Source organism: Cetorhinus maximus, chromosome 3 (genome assembly GCF_964194155.1).
Source record: "Cetorhinus maximus chromosome 3, sCetMax3.hap1.1, whole genome shotgun sequence".
In the NCBI taxonomy this organism is placed as follows: Eukaryota; Metazoa; Chordata; class Chondrichthyes; order Lamniformes; family Cetorhinidae; genus Cetorhinus; species Cetorhinus maximus.
Window position 1 is genome coordinate 38047038 of NC_135881.1, and position 20952 is coordinate 38067989.

At 42.0% G+C, this 20952-nt stretch overlaps 1 protein-coding gene across 2 annotated transcripts in view; it reads right to left on the bottom strand.

Annotated features, from left to right (window-relative positions):
* Positions 1 to 20952, bottom strand: part of ccny (cyclin Y) — a 242789-nt gene that overhangs the window by 190732 nt on the left and 31105 nt on the right. Inside the window, exon 1 of one of the 2 annotated variants that reach the window (XM_078537448.1) lies at positions 959 to 979. The exons of the other annotated variant lie outside the window; for it this stretch is intronic. The gene's annotated coding sequence lies outside the window, so the exon portion shown is untranslated. Of the gene's footprint in view, positions 1 to 958; positions 980 to 20952 lie in introns of those variants that run through there. 2 annotated transcript variants of the gene reach the window in all.

Here is a 20952-nt window from a genome sequence, read left to right on the forward strand (position 1 = left end):
ATACCCTCAGGACATTCTGATTTACAAGTTTAACTCCTCTCTAAAACACCAAAGGCAGTTTGAATAAAACTAGCCCAGCACATACCATTCATAATGCAAGTGTCAATCACCACCACCTCACAATAATGCAGAATTACTTAAATCATGCCTTCCACCTGCATTAAAAGACAATGCTAGATAAACCAGGAACAGTAAAATACTGAAAAGGTGCAAATTGTTTTATCTAAACAAGGTCAAAGATTTGAGCCACCAGCAAATTCTAATGGATCATTTGGATCATAAAATAACCCTCTTTCTTGAAACCATTCTAATTGGCCAAGGCTGAGAGTGTCGCTAAGAAAACACTTTCTTTTTTAAAAAGAGCATTATTTCTAATATTGCATTTTTTTTTTTTAAATTGGCCAATCTTTTTTACAGGGATAAAAGCAAGATACCGCAGATACTGGAATTAGTTCAATGTTATCGTCAAGGTGCCCTATGTACTACGATAACTCTCAAGCCAAACAACTTCTTCAAGCACTCTTCTATTTGTTTATATTTGAAGAGAAACAGATGGTATGGGCGTGTCTGAAAGTTCCTACAGGAGATTAAAAGTTCTCTTATTTCATATTCCACATTTTTCCATTTCCAATTTGCATACAAAGAAGGACAATTGAAGTCAGGGGCATAATCTTCAAACATAAGATAAATGGCTATAAATTATCAAATGTTTAATAAAAGCAAAGATCTTTTATAATTTCATGCTTCTAAGTTTCTCCTCAGAACTCTAAAAGGTTAATCATGGGTAAATTGGACCTCCTCAAGCTATACAGACGTTCCCTCTGCCAAATCTCAATCTCACATTTCCCTGTATTAAATTGCACCTGCCATTTCAGAACTCAGTGATCAAGGTTGCCAAGATCCTTTCGAATTTGTGCACACTGTTATTAGCCGTCAGCTCAGTTGGCGCTACATTTACCTCTGAATCAGAAGGATGTGGGTTCAAGTCTCATTCCAGAGGCATGAGCACAAAAATCATGCCTGACACTCTAGTGTGGTGCTGGGAGTGCTGCACTGTAAAGAATATTTTGAAGAAGGGCGGGGAGTTTTCCACGGTATCCTGGCCAATATTTATCCCTCAATCAACACCACTAAAAAAAGATAACCTGGTCATTATTACATTAATGCTCATCGGAGTTTACTGTGCACAAATTAGCCACTGCATTTTTGTAAAGTGCTCCGGTTCAGCCTGTTGTCATGAAAGGTGCAAAATAATTACAAATCTTTTCTTTTTATTCAACTGCTGGAAAATCAGCTGAGGATAGAATCAACTTGAGTTGGATGATCAGCCATGGTCATAATGAATGGCGGAGCAGGCTCGAAGGGCCGAATGGCCTTCTCCTGCTCCTAGTTTCTATGTTTCGATAAACTTGACCACACTTCCCACCATGGTCAAATAGGCTCATCGCTTTGCCTCGTACATGAAGAATGGCCACAATGGGAGCCATAGGCCATAGCACTATATCCCAGTAAACAGTATCTGGAGAGGGGTTGGAGTAGGAACTGAGCAAATTAAGAAATACGTGATGGTTGCAGCATAGATTGAACATCATGTAGGGAAATTCCTGAGGGCTTTCAAAAGTGAAACGAAAAAAAAAATGGGCAAATTGTTGTTTTCCTGCCACTGCTCTGCTTAACATAACTTGTCAACTATTTTAAACACAAATGAGTTATACTGGATCTAATACAGCATTCAAATCAGGAAATAACTAACAAATGGTTTACCTTTCAACTAGTCACTGATTTACTTAGATTAGAATCCTACCTGAAAGGTGAGCTGGCTTTTGTTCAGAAAGCCTCATACATGCCATATTTATGAACACTGCAATTTGCAACTCGCAACTCAAGAAATCACAAAATATTACACAAATATCACTATAAAAATACCCCAGGCCCAACAACTTGAAATTTTCTGTTATCTAAACAAGTTTTCAAGACAATTTAAAAACAAACCACAGATGCCGGCAGACCTGCAGACCAGCAGTTTTTGTTTCAGACTTCCAGTATCCGTAGTATTTTATATTAAAAACAAACCTATCCACTAGACAACCAGCAGCGCAAAGCTTTTTAACTCTTTTTCACAAAGAATAAAGATATTATCTAATTTCTCAGAAACACCTCAGAACACTTCAGGCTTTGCTCTGAAGTGCTGTGATCGTCATGTTGGCCTCTATAACATAGACATTTATGCATCTGCAGAATCTCCATTTGACACTCAGATTAATATATCAGACAGTACTTTCCCCACTCGTGATCATTTCACTGCATCAAGAAAAATGTAATTGCTCACATCCTCAAAACAGCAGAGTATAAATTACAATGATTATTGTTTCCTCTGAAAATTTGTACAAGCAGGTTTGTTGGGTAAGGGTCATCACACTGGACGATCAAGTGAGAGCATACAATTACATATTAATGATCCTGCAAACAGCAAATAACCAATCGTATACAGACTGCCAGGGGCAGGGGTGGTGGCATAAGGAGTAGCGAAGGAATAGAAGGGCAAAAATCAATCATAGCTATTGTGCTGCACCACTGCTGGTTTGGAACAGTTGTTTGATCTGGGAGATGAGGAACAGAAAACAGCACCCACAACGTCTGACGTATTTGCCCCTGCTTGAAGCAAGAACAGATCTCATATCCAAAATATAAAAAGGACACAGAATCACTTAAGAAGGTGCAAAAGAAAATGATTTACTTGAATCGCACCAAGGCAGAGAGGATATATCTATCAGGAAAGATTGAACAAGCCCAACCTCTTTTCTCTAGAAAGGAGAAGACTCGGGGGGTAACCTGATAGAGGTCTTTAAAATTATGAAAGGGTTCGATAAGAGATGATGTTGCACTTGCAGGGGAGAACAGAACCAGGGGCCATAATTACAAGATTGTCACAAATAAATCCAATTAGGGAATTCAGGAGGAACTTCTTTATCTAGGGACTGATTAGAATACCACAAGGAGTATTCGAGGCAATTAGCATAAATGCATTTAGGAGGAAGCTAGATAAGCTCGAGGGAGAAAGGGATAGAAGGATATGTCGATGGGGTTAGTTGAAGGAGGGTGGGAGGAAGATTGTGTGGAGCATAAACACCAGCATGGACCTGTTGGTCTGGATATCCTTTTTCTGTGCTGTAAATACTGTGTACCAGTTCTGTGTAAACATCTGGCCATTTTTCCTGTGCTAGTAGATACGGAATTTCTGTGATTTAAACAGGTCAATAATGTAATCTGAAGAGTTTATAGAATTTTCAGTGCTTTTTTGAGCACACAGAACTTAATACTACCTTACACAAAAGGGATATGAAGAACCGCACATTGATTTTAAATTGGCACTTAAAGGACAAATGCTGCCACAGAACCTTTAGTATCTTCCACAAGATGATGGCAGTATGTTATAATCAGTGACATGGGGTCTAAAAACCTGCTCCATTCATGTGGCACAACTATGCCAGGTATTGGAGGGGCAGGGGGGGGTGGTGGTGGTGGTTTGGGAGGGGTGCAACCCTGTGAAGGCTTTGCACCAAAGCTGCATTTTAAAAATACAGCCTCATTCAGACTCCCAAAAATGAAGTCAGAGCTTATCTGCAAATCCAAGCAATCTATGCCAATGTGAGGGTGAGGGTATCAGCTGGCAAAGAGCCAAAGGTAACTTCCTGTTCCTCTTAAAGCAAAAGCAGCTGAGCAATTGCAGTTTTAAAAAAAAATGCTACTCCTTGAAGAGCAAGTTATTTTTTTTACTTTACAGCTTTGTTTGTTGAGCGACTTAAATTTTTCTTACTATTACCATCCACCAGTCTGAGCTGTTTCACTGACCTCTGCAGCCACACATGTTGATAGGGCCAGAAGAATGGCCCACCCTATCTGGGAACTGGAGGACAAGGCGAAATTCCAGGGCAGTCATTAGGAGAGGTGTCTGACTATAATTGAAGCAAATCGCACAGATCACCATTACCCAGGTGGGCTGATCCACAGATTCTATCAGTAATACTGCCGCATGCCACAAAGAGACTTGACGCGTGAGGACATTGTCCAGGACTGGGCTTGCTGTATCGGCAGAAAAAAAGTAAGCAAGAGATTAGAACTTGAAGCACAAGTCCAGGTCACAGACGTGTAATTGGACATCATGCCATGAAATTAAGTGTTATGGCCTTGAAGGTCAGAGCTGCAGTAAAGTTTACATTCTGCACCATGAAGGTGTGCCATCCTGAAATATGGCAATGCATGCGAAGCAAAGCACAAGCAGTAAAGTTGCATGGGGCTGGCATGGGTGAGGAGAAACCTTTGCAAAAAGCCATGTATGGGCCACCATGGTGTTACTGGGTGTTGTTTCACTGCCCGATTTCCTCCAAGTATATTGCCATGTGACCCAGGAATCCTCTCATGTCCCTTAGGCAAGAGAAAGGGTGAGTGGACAGCTATGTTTAAGTATTGAAATGATCACAGGTGGAAATTTCAAGCCAGATAGTGCTACAAGGTTCCTCCCACCGCACCTTCCAAACTCTCAGCCTCTACAGACTAGAAGGACAAGGGGAACAGACACATGGGAACACCACCACCCACAAGGTCCTCTCCAAACCACACACCATCCTGGAATTAGAACTAGATCGCCATTCCTTCGCTGTCACTTCCTCCCTAACAGCACCATGAATGCACCTACAACACATGGACTGCAGTGGTTCAAGGTGGTGCTCACTACAACCTTCTCAAAGGCAATTTAGGGTTGGGCAATAAATGCCAGCAATGCTCACATCCCAAAACGAATATAAAAAATAATTGGATACCTCTTTCAAAGAGCCAGCACAGGAACAATGGGCCAAATGGCCTCCTTGTGATGTATCATAGCATAATTCTATGACATGCAACAGCCACCTTGGGAAAAGCACAGTTCCAAAAAACCGCAATAAGCTGAAGTTTTTGATGGCGTTCATTGCAGGAGGAACACTGTCCAAGGTACCAGGGGGACTCTTCTCCTTTGTTGAACAGCAGCATGACCAAGATGAACCACAACTTTAGATCTTAAACTCCCCCTCCCCCCATCCCCACCCCGTTTCTTTTCCCCCCCCCCACCCGCTTTTTTTTTCAATAATTTATATAGATTCTTCTTTCCCCACCTATTTCCATTATTTTTAAATCTAAAACTAAAACCTTTAGTCTTTCCACCCCACCCCCACTAGAGCTGTACTTTGAATATCCTGTTTTCCATTCTTAATTAGCACTTTTCTCAGACAAAGACCACCACCTTCAACACCTCTTTGACCCTTTTGTCTGTGACATCTTCTGATTAACTGCTCACACCACACCCTCAATGTGTCTCTTCGCCCCCCCCACCTTAAACCAATTTATATTTCTCCCGTGTTGAAACTATGCTGCAGTTCTGCCGAAGGGCCATGAAGGCTCGAAATGTTAACTGATTTCTTCTCCGCCGATGCTGCCAGACTTGCTGAGTTTTTCCAGGTAATTCTGTTTTTGACTCGAACAAGCAGATAGGCACCTCAGTTCAAAGTCTCATCTAAAATGGAGCTTGATCCCTCAACCTGCTAACCCAGATGGAAGAATTCGATCAAACTTGGGCATGTTGACACAAACCACTGCATCGAAACTTTCAGTAAAAAAAAATGTTTCTTTTGACTACAGTATTTTTATTATGCCTTATCAAGTCACATAGCAATCTTACACTGTTTAGCATGCAGCTTTTCAAATGCAGCAAATGTTGGTACCCTAACATTTGTAATGATATTGTAGACTGTAGGCAATGACCTTCGCCTACAATGGGCACTGACTTTGCGAATGGCAATACAGTGACCAATCCTGTCAGAAATCGCTAGAAAAAGGGATTCAACTGGTAAAAGCAACTTTTACCTTTGTAACATAATCACAAAAAAGCTTCAAATACATAGCAGGCCTGTCTTTCATTTGTCCTCATTCCAAGGGTTGGCCTACACAGTAAGTAGGAAGTTTCAAACTTTCAACTGCATTCAAAGAATGGCGGTTTGTGCTTACAAACTATCGCAGTCATAGCTGTATGATTAATGACCTACAGGCCATTAGATTGGGAGAACTATGTTCTAGTTTTAAATGCTTAATTCCATTCAACTTTATTGTAAAAGTTGTGTTGCTTTCATGGGTCAAATGTCAGCCTGGGTACCCATATTCCTTAAGTTACAAAGGAAATTTAGGCCAATCTAGGCTCCTCTTATAAATGTTTACACGACTTAGAAATGAATCAGTGGTGCAAAAATATACAAGCAAGCTCCAGAATGAGAATGAACATAGATATCCATTCTTATTAGTGTCATTTCCCAACACAATTCTAATCATTCAAGTAAATTATCTCATTGAAGTACCTACAATAACAAATAGTAGTTATATTGCACTTTCAGCATAACAAAATGTCCCAAGGCTCTTCACAAGAGTATTATAAAAGAAAGAGGTATAACATTGAGTCGCATAAGCAGATGCTAGGGCAGACGGCCAAATGCTTTGTCTAAGAGGTAGGTGTTAAGCGAGGCAGAGAAATTTACGGAGGGAATTCTCAGGCCCAAAATGTTTTTTTTTAATAATTACACAGATTACTTATTGAGAGTATTGTAATCAAGGGCTCGGTAGTGCAATGCCAAACTCTAATTTTCTGAGAAACCGGGAGGGGGATTTTGGGAATTGAGTGATTAAAACACTCAATTCAGGCACGCATCTTTAGGTTAACTTGAAAAAGGAAGTGTACTTCCAGACAGAGTTCTTCGTTACTGATATTCCAGGTTAGGTAATTAATGATAAAACTTCCTGCACAATACATATGACACAGGGCTGCTGCCTACTGCAAGTGTTTATGCGTTGACAGCAGTAATGTCAAACAGTCACTTCTCCAGTAAAATAAACACTCAGGTAAAAGTCCTTAAAACTTTACTTCCAGCCATTCATACACTACAGCACTTAGAAGCCTGTGTTGGGATTAAATTTCATGAATTCAGGGACCAATAAAAATGATTTGAGATGACTGATCTTATCCTTAGGGTTTTATGAACTAACAAACACATTAACTCAACTGTAACAAACACAGCAGGAGTAGCAACATCATTACTGCTACTAATAAAAAGCTCTAATTATTTACCCAACATATTCATAAAAAATCCTTATGAATATCTTCAAACCACATGTTCACTATAGTAAAGTGCAGAACTACTCAACTAATTAATGTATTGTGCCAGAGTGACTTTCTTCTCTCCCCTCGTTGCCATCCAGCTAATTATGATTAAGGCTGGGCTTTTGCCCTTGAAATTTCATGGAAAACACATGAAAATTAAACTCCACTTAAAAGGTAGCCCCACAGTGCAAGCTACCAATAATATGCCATTCTGCTCAAGATACTTAATTAGATGTTAAGCAGCAGATAATATGTTGGTCTTTCACAGTATTGCCTGGGACAGCGAAAAAGGGTATTGCTTGTATTAACTAATGATGACTGGTAAAAATATATACATCCACTTATGCTATGGTATTACGCATTCAGTGTCCATTATCACCATTGCTTCTGCCAATCAATATCACATTTGACTGGCTGAGGCGATGGCCTTTGTCTCAATTCTTTCTAACGACCATTGAATTTTATGCCTCAGTTGATACTTAATCAACTGCTAATAAGAAGGAGAACATTTCAAAGATCTACTTCAGTCTTGCAGAATGGGCAAATGACATTCAGCACAGGTGAATGTGAAGTTGCACTTTTTGATAGGAAGAATGGGGGGGTGGGTCATTTCTTGCTTGGAAGCTGCAAGTCTAGGTAGGATAGAAGAACAAAGGGATGTCAGAGTACAAATACAGCAATCAGTAAAAGCTGCACCACAGATTAACAAGGGCATTAAAAACAAGGCAAAGCAAGTGCTAGGCTTTATTCCTAAAGGGCTAGGAGTGAGAAGTAGGGAAATTATGCTAAACCTTTATCGAACCTTGGTTAGACCACATTTAAGAGTAGTGCGTATAATTCTAGTCACCATATTACAAAAAGGATATAGAAGCACTGGAGAGGTTGCAGAGACGATTTACAAGGATGACACCAAAAAACGTGTGGGTATAAATATCAGAAAAGAACTGACAAGCTGGGTCCCTTTTCTCTTGGAAAAAAAAGGCTGAGGGGTGACCAAATAGAGGTCTTTAAAATGATGAAAGCTTTTGATAGAGTGGAAACAGGGAGAATGTTTCCTCTTGTGGGGAATAGCATAACAAGAGGCCATCAAGATAAGATAGTCACCAAGAAATCCAAAGGAGAATCAGAAGAAACTTCTAAATCTAAACAGTGGTGACAATGTGGAACTCGCTACTACAGGGAATGGTTGTAGTAAATAGTACAGATGCATTTTAGGGGAAGCTAGACAAACATATGAGGGGGAAAAGAATCGATGGTTACAATAGTAGATTTAGGTGAGAAAAGATGGGAGGATTGTCAAGTGGAGCATAAACACCAGCATGGACTGGTTGGGCCAAAGGGCCTGTTCCTTTGCCAGATATCCTATGTAGTCTGTAAGAATAGGCTTGGCCTAATCTGAATACCATCATTTAATTTATGTACAGATTCTAAAGGAAAAGATCATGAATACATTATAAAACCTACAGGAAGGCACTGTGAAACAACAGCTCACTGTACAGCACCAAGGGCTGATCAATTACAGGGACGATGGGGCTGGATGTTAAACTATACGGCAAGGTGAGGAACCCTGAAGTGCACAGTCTGCTTCCCCCCACCTCCATCATTTATTACGCCAATTAATTCTCGTTGCAGCCAATTATCAAACATCCAGTGGGAAGAAAGACAATCATGGGTGCATAGGGAACTTGCATCTCGACTACAAGCCCTTCCCCTGGCTCCAAACCAACCTTGCAGCTATTATCAGGTTCTTTGCAACAAGAGAGGATCTAGGCATCTCCTCTTGACATTCAATGGCATTACCATCACTGAATCCCCCACTATCAACATCCTGGGGCTGGGGATTACCATTGACCAGAAACTGAACTGGAATAGCCATATAAATACTGTGGCTGCAAGAACAGGTCAGAGGCTCAGAATTCTGCAGGGAGTAACTCACCTCCTGACTCCTCAAGGCTTGACCACCATCTAAAAGGCACAAGTCAGGAGCGTGGTGGAATACTCCCCACTTGCCTGGATGAGTGCAGCTCCAACAAACACTCCAAAAGCTCGACACTATCCAGGACAAGGCAACCCACTTGACTGGCACCCATCCACCACCTTCTCAAGGGCAATTAGGGATGGGCAATAAATGCCGGTCTAGCCAGTGGTGCCCATACCCTGTGAATAAAGGCTTATCATTCCTGTTTTAGATGCCAGAGTACAGTCAGCTCGTGACTTTGAGTTAATATAAATATTAATATAGTGATGAATTTTTGTTACAGTTACACAGTGGAATATGAATCACACCTCACTGTGATTACATAACTTGTGGGTTCTGAGGATTGGCATTGTAGGCTGGGACGTCACGCGGCAGAGGAGTAATGCAGAGGCCTCGGCTAGAATTGTAAAGGCCCCCTTCTCTCAGAATCAGTCATTATTATTCATTGAAGGTGCAAAAAAAAATTTTTAATGTCATTAAAAATCATAGAGACACTGTCCCCTTCCCCAGCAGAATCTGCTGTTTCATTCATCAACATTCCCAGTGGCAGGACTTTTCTGGCATCCTTATGCCCCTCCATTTTAGCTGGCCTAAAAGACTCTCAAACCCTTTTACATCTGACGCCTGAAAAATGCAGCTTGTTAATAAGTTATTTCAAAATGGCGGGCAGGCTGTCGATTTCAGTGCTTGTGCACCTCACGTGATTTGAATGCTGATGTTGAGTTGCCAACCTAATGTCATCATGCCAAATTTTTCATCAGCGCGGGGAGGGGCGGGGGCAGGGCGGAGGTGATAGCGGCAACATGCCTGGTTTGGGAATCTAAAATCCAGCCCACTGTTATAAAACAATTTTATTTAGTTTACCAGCTGAAAGAGAGCGTTCAAAGGGGCCATCAATACAAGATAGCCACCAAGAAATTCAATAGGGAATTCAGAAGAAACTTCTTTACCAAAAGAGTGATGAGAATGTGGAACTCGCTGACACAGGGAGTGGTTGAAGCAAATAGTATAGATGCATTTAAGGGGAAGCTAGGCAAACATGAAGGGAATCGATGGCTACGACGATAGATTTAGATAAGAAAAGATGGGAGGAAGAACCCGTCATGGGTGCTGGGACACTGAAGTGTAAAATTTAATTGGCAAAATGTTTTGAAATTCTGTTAAATCCTTCCCTGGTTGACTAAATCGGAGGGAATCTTATAAACGATGTTAAACACATCTGGTAAAGTAAAAGAATGGCCTTTCTTCCTGCAATTGTTCTTCAGCTAGAAGACTCATGTACCCTTTTCCTGATATACTTGGGGCAGAATCTTCAGCTCAGCAAGCGACGCGGGGGGGGGGGGGGGGGGGCAGGGCCCACTCGCCGAGGCGCAAAACGATGCACGGTGACGTTGGGCGTGCGTCCCGACGTCACTGCGCATCATTTAGATTTTCAGTTCGGCGGTGTCAAAGGCCTATTAGGGCCATTTAAATATCCATTAAACTAATAAACCGAGCTGCCCGTCCAACCTCAAAAAGGTTGGTGGGCATACAAAGAGCCCAGGCAGCCTTTGCATTTTTCATGGAACCTCATCCACAGGTGGGATGAGGTTTCGTGAAGGTTTTTTAAAAGTGTTTTAAAAGTTTTTAATAAAATTAATGGGCATGTCCCAGCTCATGCGACAGTTTCACATGAGGGGATATGTCCTTAAAATTTTTTGTTTACTTTCACTTATGAAACATTGATTAAAGGTAACTTGCGCGAAAGAGCGCACTCCCAACTCAGGGAACACCCCCCCACCTCGCACAGGGAGCGCACAGCGCTTCCGGGTGCAGGTCATGCTGGGCAGGCCATAAAATGGTGGCGCAGACCCAATCGGGTCCGTGCCCGCCCCCACACAAACCCCCACAATGGGGGGGAATTCTACCCTTGGTTCCCTGTGTATAACACACATACTACTTTCAGATGAATCTGATCAGGTGGTTTATTGATGGTCCTGGGTCTGTGGGTGATGTTAGTATTGCGGTGTGGCCGTCTGTTGTGTTTTTCAAGGCACAGCTTTGCCTGAGATGTGAAAAGGTGCTATATTATGTAGCAAGAATTGCATTAATGAAATTTTCTTCCCCCGCAGTATGTATGGTAGCAAATTGTTCATGTCACTTTTCCAAAAATTCAGAAAACACGTGGTCAAACTCCACCTTGAGAATCCAAATTCAGTTTAATAACCTGGGAAGAAAAGGATGCTATCACTAAAAGCTATTGAATTGTTGTAAAACCCAATACTTCACTAATATCCTTTAGAATATGAAACCTTCTGTCTTACGTGCCCCACAACTGCATGAAGTGGTCTACCAAGCCTCAAAATTGTATGAAACAGGGCAACTAGGGCCAGACAATAAATGGAAACAGGGCAACTAGGGCCAGACAATAAATGAAAGCCTTGCCAGAAATCTTGAGAATGCCTACAGTTAGGCACCTTCATTTGATTTCCTGTTGATGCCTGCCTAATTAGCAGCTATTACATAAATACCCTTCCGTTATACCATGTTTCAATGCAGCAGCATTCCCTCCAGATCAGATACCAGAAGTCCCTCGAGCATTGCCACCCTTTTTCCTAAAGTAGATATCAATTTCAGCTTACACTCACAACGCAAAGCGACAGTATAGTCAAGTGAGTTCGAAATTCAACTCATCAGCAAGCAGTTCAGGATCACAAATATCTTGTTAACCCACTATCAATGGTTTCTATATTTCATTGAACTGTACGTGCAGTTAAAGAGAAATGGCCATTCCAGACATCGATCCTTTTAAAGGTCATGTACCATTTGTACTATCGTGGATCTTCCCATTGATTTAATCAAATTGAATGAGCTGTAATTGAAAAGGTTGGGGGGGGTGGGTGGTGTTAAAATAATGAAGGATTAACATTTCAAAAAAATTTAACTGCTGAAACCTTTCTACGGTCTGTAAAAAGAAATGAAATAGAAACCCATGGCAAGTACATAACTGGCCCAAATCTTCCTGGAGGACGTACGAATGTTAAAATTGGCTAGCAAACTTGGAGTGAATCTTCAAAACTTACTGGACAATTAATGCTGTTTCCTTTGCGCAAACAGCATCTCACCCTTGGCCTCCCCGCTATTTAGGAACTTGCTGGATTACATATTAATTGCCCGTTCAATGCGATGCAAAAAGTTAGGGCTCATAATTAATAGAGCAGGCACCCTTTAACAATATGATCATCATTAATACTATGCCAAACAAACTCTCCAGGTCAGAAAGAAAACAATTTAATCTGTACAGTCTCATTCCTGCATTTAATAAAATTGTTAAGAGCTTAGAAGTTTCGCATTTTAATTCTTTTGTTATTTTCATAGGATAGGAACATAGGAGCAAGAGTAGGCCATTCAGCCCATCGAGTCTGCTCAGCCATTCAATACGATCATGGCTGATCATCCACTTCAGTGCCTCCCCCCCCATATCCCTTTATGCCATTGGCATTTAGAAATCTGTCAATCTCTGCTTTAAACATACTCAATGACTGAGCTTCCACAGCCCTCTGGGGTAGAGCATTCCAAACATTCACAACCCTGTGAGTAAAAAAAATTCTCTTCATCTCGGTCCTAAGTGACTCCCCCTTTATTTTGAAGTTGTGTCCCCTGGTTCTAGACTCCCCAACCAGGGAAACAACTTATCTGCATCTACCCTGTCCATCCCTTTAAGTATTTTGTAGGTTGCAATGAATACAGGCCCAGTTTCCCCAATCTCTCTTCATAGGGCAGTCCTGACATCCCGGGAACAAGTCTGGTGAACCTTCATTGCACTTCCTCTATGACAATAATATCCTTCCTAAGGTAATGGGGCCAAAACTGCACTGAGCACTCCAGGTACGGTCTAAACAAGGTTCTGTATGATTGAAGCAAGACTTCACTACTCCTGTACTCAAATCCTCTCACAATACAAGCTAACATACCATTAGCCTTCCTGATTACTTTCTGCACCTGCATATCAGCTTTCAACAACCTATGGACAAGGACACCCAGGTCTATTTGTACATCTACACTTTATAATCTCTTACAATTTAAGAAGTGCTCTACACATCTGTTCCTCCTACCAAAATGGATAACCTCACATTTTTCCACATTATATTCCATCTGTCATGTTTTGCCCACTCACAGTCTGTCCAAATCCCCTTGAAACTACTTTGCCATCTTCCTCACAACACACGTTCCCACCTAGCTTTGTCTCATCCGCACATCCAAATTATTGATGTACATTGTGAACAGCTGGATCCCCAAGTATTGGTCCTTGCTGTACCCTATTAGTCACAGCCTGCAAGAATGACCCGTGTATTCCTACACTTGGTTTTCTGCCTGTTAACTGAGCCTTAAATCCATGCCTCTATATGCTTTTAGCTTTTTGTTTTTACCTCTATATTACTTCCTATCCCACGTGCTTTAATTTTGCTAACCTGCCTCCTGTGGAGGACTTTATCAAAAGCCTTCTGAAAATCCAAGTACACCACGTCCACCAACCCCTCTTTACCAATTATGTTAGCAACACCCTCAAAAAACCCTGTTCCTGTCTTTTTTACTCTCTCTCTATCTAACATTTCCTTCACTCTCTATTTCTCTTTGTGTTTGATGTGACTCTAATCCCCCAACCCTACTACATTGTTCCTCTATTTCTTCCCCACCTTTGAAATCTCATTGGTTAAGGAGACATAGGCCCGGATTTTCCGGTCCCATCGCAGGCGGGACCCACCGCGGACGAGGCGGCACCCCAGCCTGAAGTCCATTGACTTGTGACGGGCGGGTGCAGGAAATCTCACCCATAGTTTTAGTCCCATCATTCACCGCGAGCCCAGATACTTGGTTATAAAGCTCACACTTCCAGCAAATTAGGATACAAAAGGTTTGAGCTGAAGCATACAGGAGAACTGCTAACTAACTGCAAAACTGTTGATGCTTTATTTCAGCAAGATTTCACTCATTATCAATACCATCTAACCTCGACCAATTCCATCCTACAGAAGGTGTCATCTTGCAGTAGCTTGCCAATGTTGTACTTGGGGCCATCAATATTCTGTAAATTTTGAATGCATTAAAGAAAACTCATGCTGTCGTAAGAAGTCATTATAAACAATTTAATATAAAAGCAAAATACAGCAGATGCTGAAAATCTGAAATAAGTATAAGAAGAATAAAATGAGTAGGTATTAAAAACAGAGAAAGGGTCAGTGATGCCTGAAAGCAAAAACAGGAGAACAAAATACAGAATAGCATTTTGGGGGCAAGGGGGGTGAGCATGAGGGAAAGATGGTGAATTGAAATGGCAAATGACCGGAAGGCTGGGGTCATGCTTACAGACTGAGCGAAGGTGTTTCGCATAGCGGTCACCCAGTCTGCGTTTTGTTTCCCCAATGTGGGGAGACCATGAACTATGTCCTCCATTTTGAATCCCTCTGCCCCACAACCGCAACCCCCCCTCAACCCAAGTGTAATGATAACAGTGAACTGAGATTATCATGTGCCTGAATTGTACAGAATCTATATGTGTGCGGCACAAGGTAACTATAATCAGCACATTCTATTTTCAAACAAGCAGATTATTTTCCAGCAATTTGATGTCAATGTGACCTATTATACTCCAGCCTCTGGCATCTATAATTCCTTAATAATACCAATTCCATTCTTTTGGCCCCTCCATCGTCAATTCACTAAAAGAATGATTGTAAAGATTCTCTCTTGTCCACACCTCTACGTCACTAAACTTCGCATTTGCCAAGTTTTCTGTCCCATCCAACACAATTCCACCACAAATCTCCCACTACTCCCCTTGCCCAAACCATTTCCTCAGCAACAACTCGACCAACCCCAATCCCACTTGTGCTTCCTCAAGCAATTTTTCTTCCCAGCTTCACATATCCTCTCTCTGAGAGACAGACATGTGCCTCTTCTTTACATTGCTGTACACACAGACTGGGTGACCACTGTGCCAGATAACTCCAGTCTGTCTGCAATTGTAAACCTGATCAAGTGTAGAAGAGGGTGCTGAAATCCCAGATACTTGCCACTTCAGCAGCTACTTCCACACTAATTCTGATCACCTACTTTGTTTCAATCAAACACAGCACTAGCTTCAGGAACATCTTCCTCTGCAGGCCGATCAATTATTGCAATTCTTCCTCCTATTTTTAATGCTAATTTCATTTCCTCGGTACCATTTTCCTTTCTTTCGTTTTCAAGGTATTCCAACCACCCATACAAAAAAAAAACTGCCCGGCATAACCTTTGTATATCATCAAGCACTTCTCACCTCTTTTCAGTCACTGCAATTATACATTCCCATAATTTTAAACTAATCAGTGTTCGCTTCTCAATAATATTTAGAATATTGATAGTTAACTTTTACCCATTGCTCTTCCTTCTGTTCTTTGTTTTGACCAGTCCTGTAAAGGAGTTGGCTAATGAACCATATCTGAACACAAGAATAAGAAGCAGGAGTAGGCCATGAAGCCCCTCAAGCCTGCCCAGCCATTCAGTAAGATCATGGCTGATCTTCTACATCAACTCCACTATCCCACCCTATCCCCATATCCCTCAATTTCTTTAGTGCCTAAAAATCCATCAAACTCAGTCTTCAACAGAGCATCCATAGCTCTCTGGGGTAAAGAACAAACTCGAGTAAAGAAATTTCTCCTCATCTCAGCCCTAAATGGCCGACCTCTGACTATGCCACTTCAACACGCCATCCTGCTCTCATGCACACATGTCCATCCTTGGCCTGCCTGCTGCAATGTTCCAGTGAAGTCCAACGCAAACTGGAGGAAGAGCACCTCATCTTCCGATTAAGCACTTTACAGCCTTCTGGACTTAACACCGAGTTCAACAACTTCAGACCATGAGCTCTCTCCTCCATCCTCATCCCCCTTTTTCTCATCTCCTTTTTTCTACATTCATGTTTTTTGTTAAACTACCTATTTTTATTCATTTATCAATGGTTTTATCCCACTTTTTATCCCCCTTCTACCCCATTTTCTTTTCTCCCCACCACCCCCTCAACCCTTCCCATCCTTACAGCCTTGTTTCAAACATGGACAAAAGAACCGAACTCCCGGGGTGAGGTGACAGTGACTGCCCTTGACTTGAAGGCAGCATTTGACAGAGTATGGCATCAACGAGCCCTGGCAAAACTGGAGTCAATGGGAATCAGGGGGAAAGCTCTCCACCGGTTGGAGTCCTACTACAAACACCTAGCAACAGTCCTACCTAGCACAAAGGAAGATGGTTGTGGTTGTTGGAGGTCAGTCATCTCGGCTCCAGAGCATCACTTCAGGAGTTCCTCAGGGTAGTGTCCTAGGCCCAACCATCTTCAGCTGCTTCAATGACCTTTCTTCCATAAGGTGAGAAGTGGAGACATTCGTTGATGATTGTTCAGCACCATTCGCGACTCCTCAGATATTGAAGCAGTCCATGTCCAAATGCAGCAAGACCTGGACAATATCCAGGCTTGGGCTGACAAGTGGCAAGTAACACTTACACCAGTGTCAGGCAATGACCATCTCCAACAAGAGAGAATCTAACCATCGTGCCTTGACATTCAATGGTATAACCATTACTGAATCCTCCACTAACAACATCCTGGTGGGTTACCATTGGCCAGAAACCAAACTGGACTAGCCATTTAAATAATGTGGCTACAAGAGCAGGTCAGAGGCTAGGAATAGTACGATGAGTACCCAACTCCTGACTCCCCAAAGCCAGTCCACCATCTACAAGGCACAAGTCAGGAATGTGATGGAATAGTCCCCGCTTGCCTAGATAAGTGCAGCTCCCACAATACTCAAGGAGCTTGACACCATCCAGGACAAAGCAGCCCGTTTGATTAGCATTACATCCACACATTCACTCCCTCCACCACCGACACACAGTAGCAGCAGTGTGTACCATCTACAAGATGCACTGCAGGAATTCACCAAGGCTCCTTAAATAGCACCTTCCAAACCCACAACCACTACCATCTAGAAGGACAAGGGCAGCAGATAGATAGGAACGCCACCACCTAGGAGCTCCTCTCCAAATCACTCACCATCCTAACTTGGAAAAATCACGCCATTCCTTCACTGTTACTGGGTCAAGATCCTGGAGCTCCCTTCCGAACAGCACTGTGGGTGTTATCACACCACATGGACTGTAGCGGTTCAGGGAGGCAGCTCACCACCGCCTTCAAGGGCAACTAGGGATGGGCAATAAATATTGGCCCAGCCAGCGAAGCCCACTTCCCATGAATGAATAAAAAAAATTTTTTAAAATCCCCTACTTTGTTACTTGTTCCATGTTGTTCTTTCACACAATGCTACCCTTGTTCTGCTATTATCACATAGTGTCATAAAGGTAAGAATGCACAATCAGCACTTTTTTAAAAGCACTAAACAATACCATTAACACTCCCTTTGTCCTTTAGTTCATGACATCTTTGTCAATCCCTTTGTCCCCACCTATTGCTGGCCTTCTATCCAGCTCCACCTGCCCCACCCCTCTTAAACAGTGCAAATTTCATCACATTTCCACTTCTCTTCAGCTCTGAAGGAGGGTCATATGGACTCAAAATGTTAACTCATTTCTCTCTCCACAGATGCTGCCAGACCTGTTGAGTTTTTCCAGCATTTTCTGTTTTTGTTTCAGATTTCCAGCATCCACAGTTTTTGCTCTTATCATAGGTCTATTCTACGCGATCTCTCTTCACAGTACAACCCTGTCATTGCAGGAATCAATCCAGTCAACCTCCAGTGCACTGCCACCAAGGCAAACATATCCTTCCTTTGGTAAGGAGACCAAAACTATACATGGGTATGGTCTCAAAGTTACTGTTATACTCCAACTCCCTTGCAATAAAAACTAACAAACCATTTGCCTTCCTAACTGCTTGGAGTGCCTTGTTAAAGCATTGATCCACTTCACTAAAATAAACTCCAGCAAAAATGGAAGAGAATCCATTACCAAGATCCTTTAAACCAGCTTTATCCAGAGTCAGCTTGACACAATCTTACAGGGATGGTTGTTCCAAGTTTTCTGTAAGTCAGTATAAAGAAATTAGTCAGCCGACTCAATGTCAACATTGTACCAAAGCCAAGTGTTCTGATAAAGCTCAAAGAGATATGGATAATGTACACATTGCTCTGCTTGTGCAGCAATACATGGAACACCAAACAATAAAATTGTTTTACAACAGCTGCTAAGGTTCTGGTAAATATTGCTGATTAGTATTGGCCCAAGATGTATTCTTTTATACAGGATACTTGAAATGGTAACCCTGGATTTCAAGTAAGCCTTTAGAATGTTTTCAGTTTGCTTATCTTGTTCATCTTCGCCTTGAAGGTTTAACATGTTCATCATCTGCAGGGTTTGATAGGGTTCTGGTCAGTGTTTAGGCAGCTGCTAAGACGGCTCTGCACCTGGAAGGCTCTGCGACAAATGACAGGATACCACAGATGATTGAGTTTTGGACGAGTTGCTAGCTCGGGATTTCCTCAGCTTGCATTTTCTCCCTGCTTCTGATATGAGCTTGCTTTCAAAGGAGGCCACATTTTTTATTTGGTTGCACCAGGTGCAGCAATCCCAGGCGAACTTCTCCAAGGAATCGAAGTCGATATCAAAACTCCAAAGTGAAGCCTTCAGAGAGTGTCCTTATAATGTTTCCTTTAATCACCATAAGAACGCCCAAACCTCAAGCTGTCCATTGAAAATTCGCTTTGCTAAGCAAGTGTCAGGCATTCTGGCTACATGACCAGCCCAACTCAGTTGTGACTGTCACAATGTGGTGCAAATGCTTGGCATACCAGCTCAGGTGAGCACCTTAGTGTTTTGTCCTGCCATCTGATCTTCAGGAGCTTCTCAATGCAGCTGAAATGAAAGTGGTTGAGCTTCTTGGCATCACACTGGTACAAGTACAAGTCTCGCATGCATAGGTCAGCTTGGGCAGGACTGTTGCACTGTAGGCTTTCAGTTTGGTTCCCAGACTAATGTTTAAAATCTGAAGGCTACACTAGCTTTGGCAATTCTTGCACGTGTCTTGTCATCAGTACAGACAACTTGAGAGAGCATGCTGCTGAGATAAGTGAACTTATCCACTGCTGACAGGTTCTGGACATGTTCTGAAATCTTGGGCTTGAGAAAGGACTTTCCTGGAGCAGGCTGGTACATCACTTTAGGTTTCTTCATGCTGATGATAAGGCTAAGTTGGAGAACAAGTCCATGCAATGTTGCATATCTAGCTCTGAACCAGCAGCTCCTGCACAACCATCCGTAAACAGGTGTCATGAAGATGTGCTTTATGCCAAATAATGGTTTTTAATTCATTGGCTGGAAACCTGAATTGAACTTTTAAAAGCAGACTTTTTTTAAAATAAAAATAACAGACTAAAGTGACCTGAACCCATAGCCCAAGATAGCTAACCCCAACTTGCATCACTATATGTTACACATTCCAATTAATTGGAGCAGAATCAGAGTCTGAAAAACCCAAAGACAATGACTTCAGGAGAGTGTGAAGAACTCATATTTCCTGTCTCATTAGCAAGCCATCTATGGCAATCACCTGAGGTGTTCAACTGTTGGAGATGGGCCATTAAGACTAATCCCTTGGACAATGGGTCTCTGGCTAAGTTAGCTTCCAGACATCAGCTAATCAAGCCACCTTTTGGAATACGTGTACAATGTATTTTTTTGAATTTCCCTCCCCACCTCACTCACCATTAGTTGGAGAAGATAGATCACATGGCATGTCAACCCTTTTGTATATTTTGTATTTGTATATTTTAAGTGAATATTCTCTCAGCAGAACAGAGGACAAGTAGCTTAGGGAGAAGACCTAAGTGGAGTCCCTCCTGTGTCCTTTTTTCTCCAGCACACTGGTAAACTTTGAGCCATGTTTGCTGACTGAGATTATCCAGGGATGCCCTGCCACAGAGATTTCAAAATACAATCCAACCCAGCACTACCATCACCTGGAGAACAACCAACTCAGTTACCTATATCTTTGAATCATTGAATTCAGTCTGAAGCCAGTCAATTCACCAAACTACAGATTATATGCTCTTTCATTTTTTTTAATGGACCCTAATTTGGCCAACCTATCCCTTCCCACTCTGTAATCTGTAGTTGTGTGTGGATGAACTTCCAGTACGTGAAAGTCAGTGCATATTTTACTATTTTACTTAGAGCAGTTCAAGAATAATATATAAAGCTATCCTCTTTCTTTGTTAAACTCAAGAAAAACTGTCCTATTGGCTCTTTTATGATCACAGCGCGTAAACAGCTTAGTACTCATTAAACTGGAAAGTATATCCTTTTCAAACAAAAAAAATCTATTGCCATCAAACGAGGAGAGGGCAGAGAGAAACCAGGTCCTCACCTGATCATAACACAGGAAATCGTGAATTATGTTGTTGGAGAGTTTGAGCTTTGCCTGGAATCATCTCAGATTGAGCAGCTTCCCATCCACACGATTTCTGATTTTGACACCAGGATCGCCATCATGGAAGACATCAGAGAGCATGGCAGAGAAAAAAAAAACATGAAGAGGACTGTTGATCGCATGCAGACCTGCTCAACTCCATCAGTGATTTGGAATGTGTCAGAAAACTCACCATTATCCAAGGCACGAGCAAGCCTGCCGTCATGGAGCTGCTGAACCATTGTGATGAACTTCTCAGGGCAGCTGAATTTCTCCAACACCTTCCAAAGGCCCTCACAGCTGAATGTGTCAAAGGCCTTGGCCAGGTCAACAAACATGGTGTCTCAGTCCATGTCC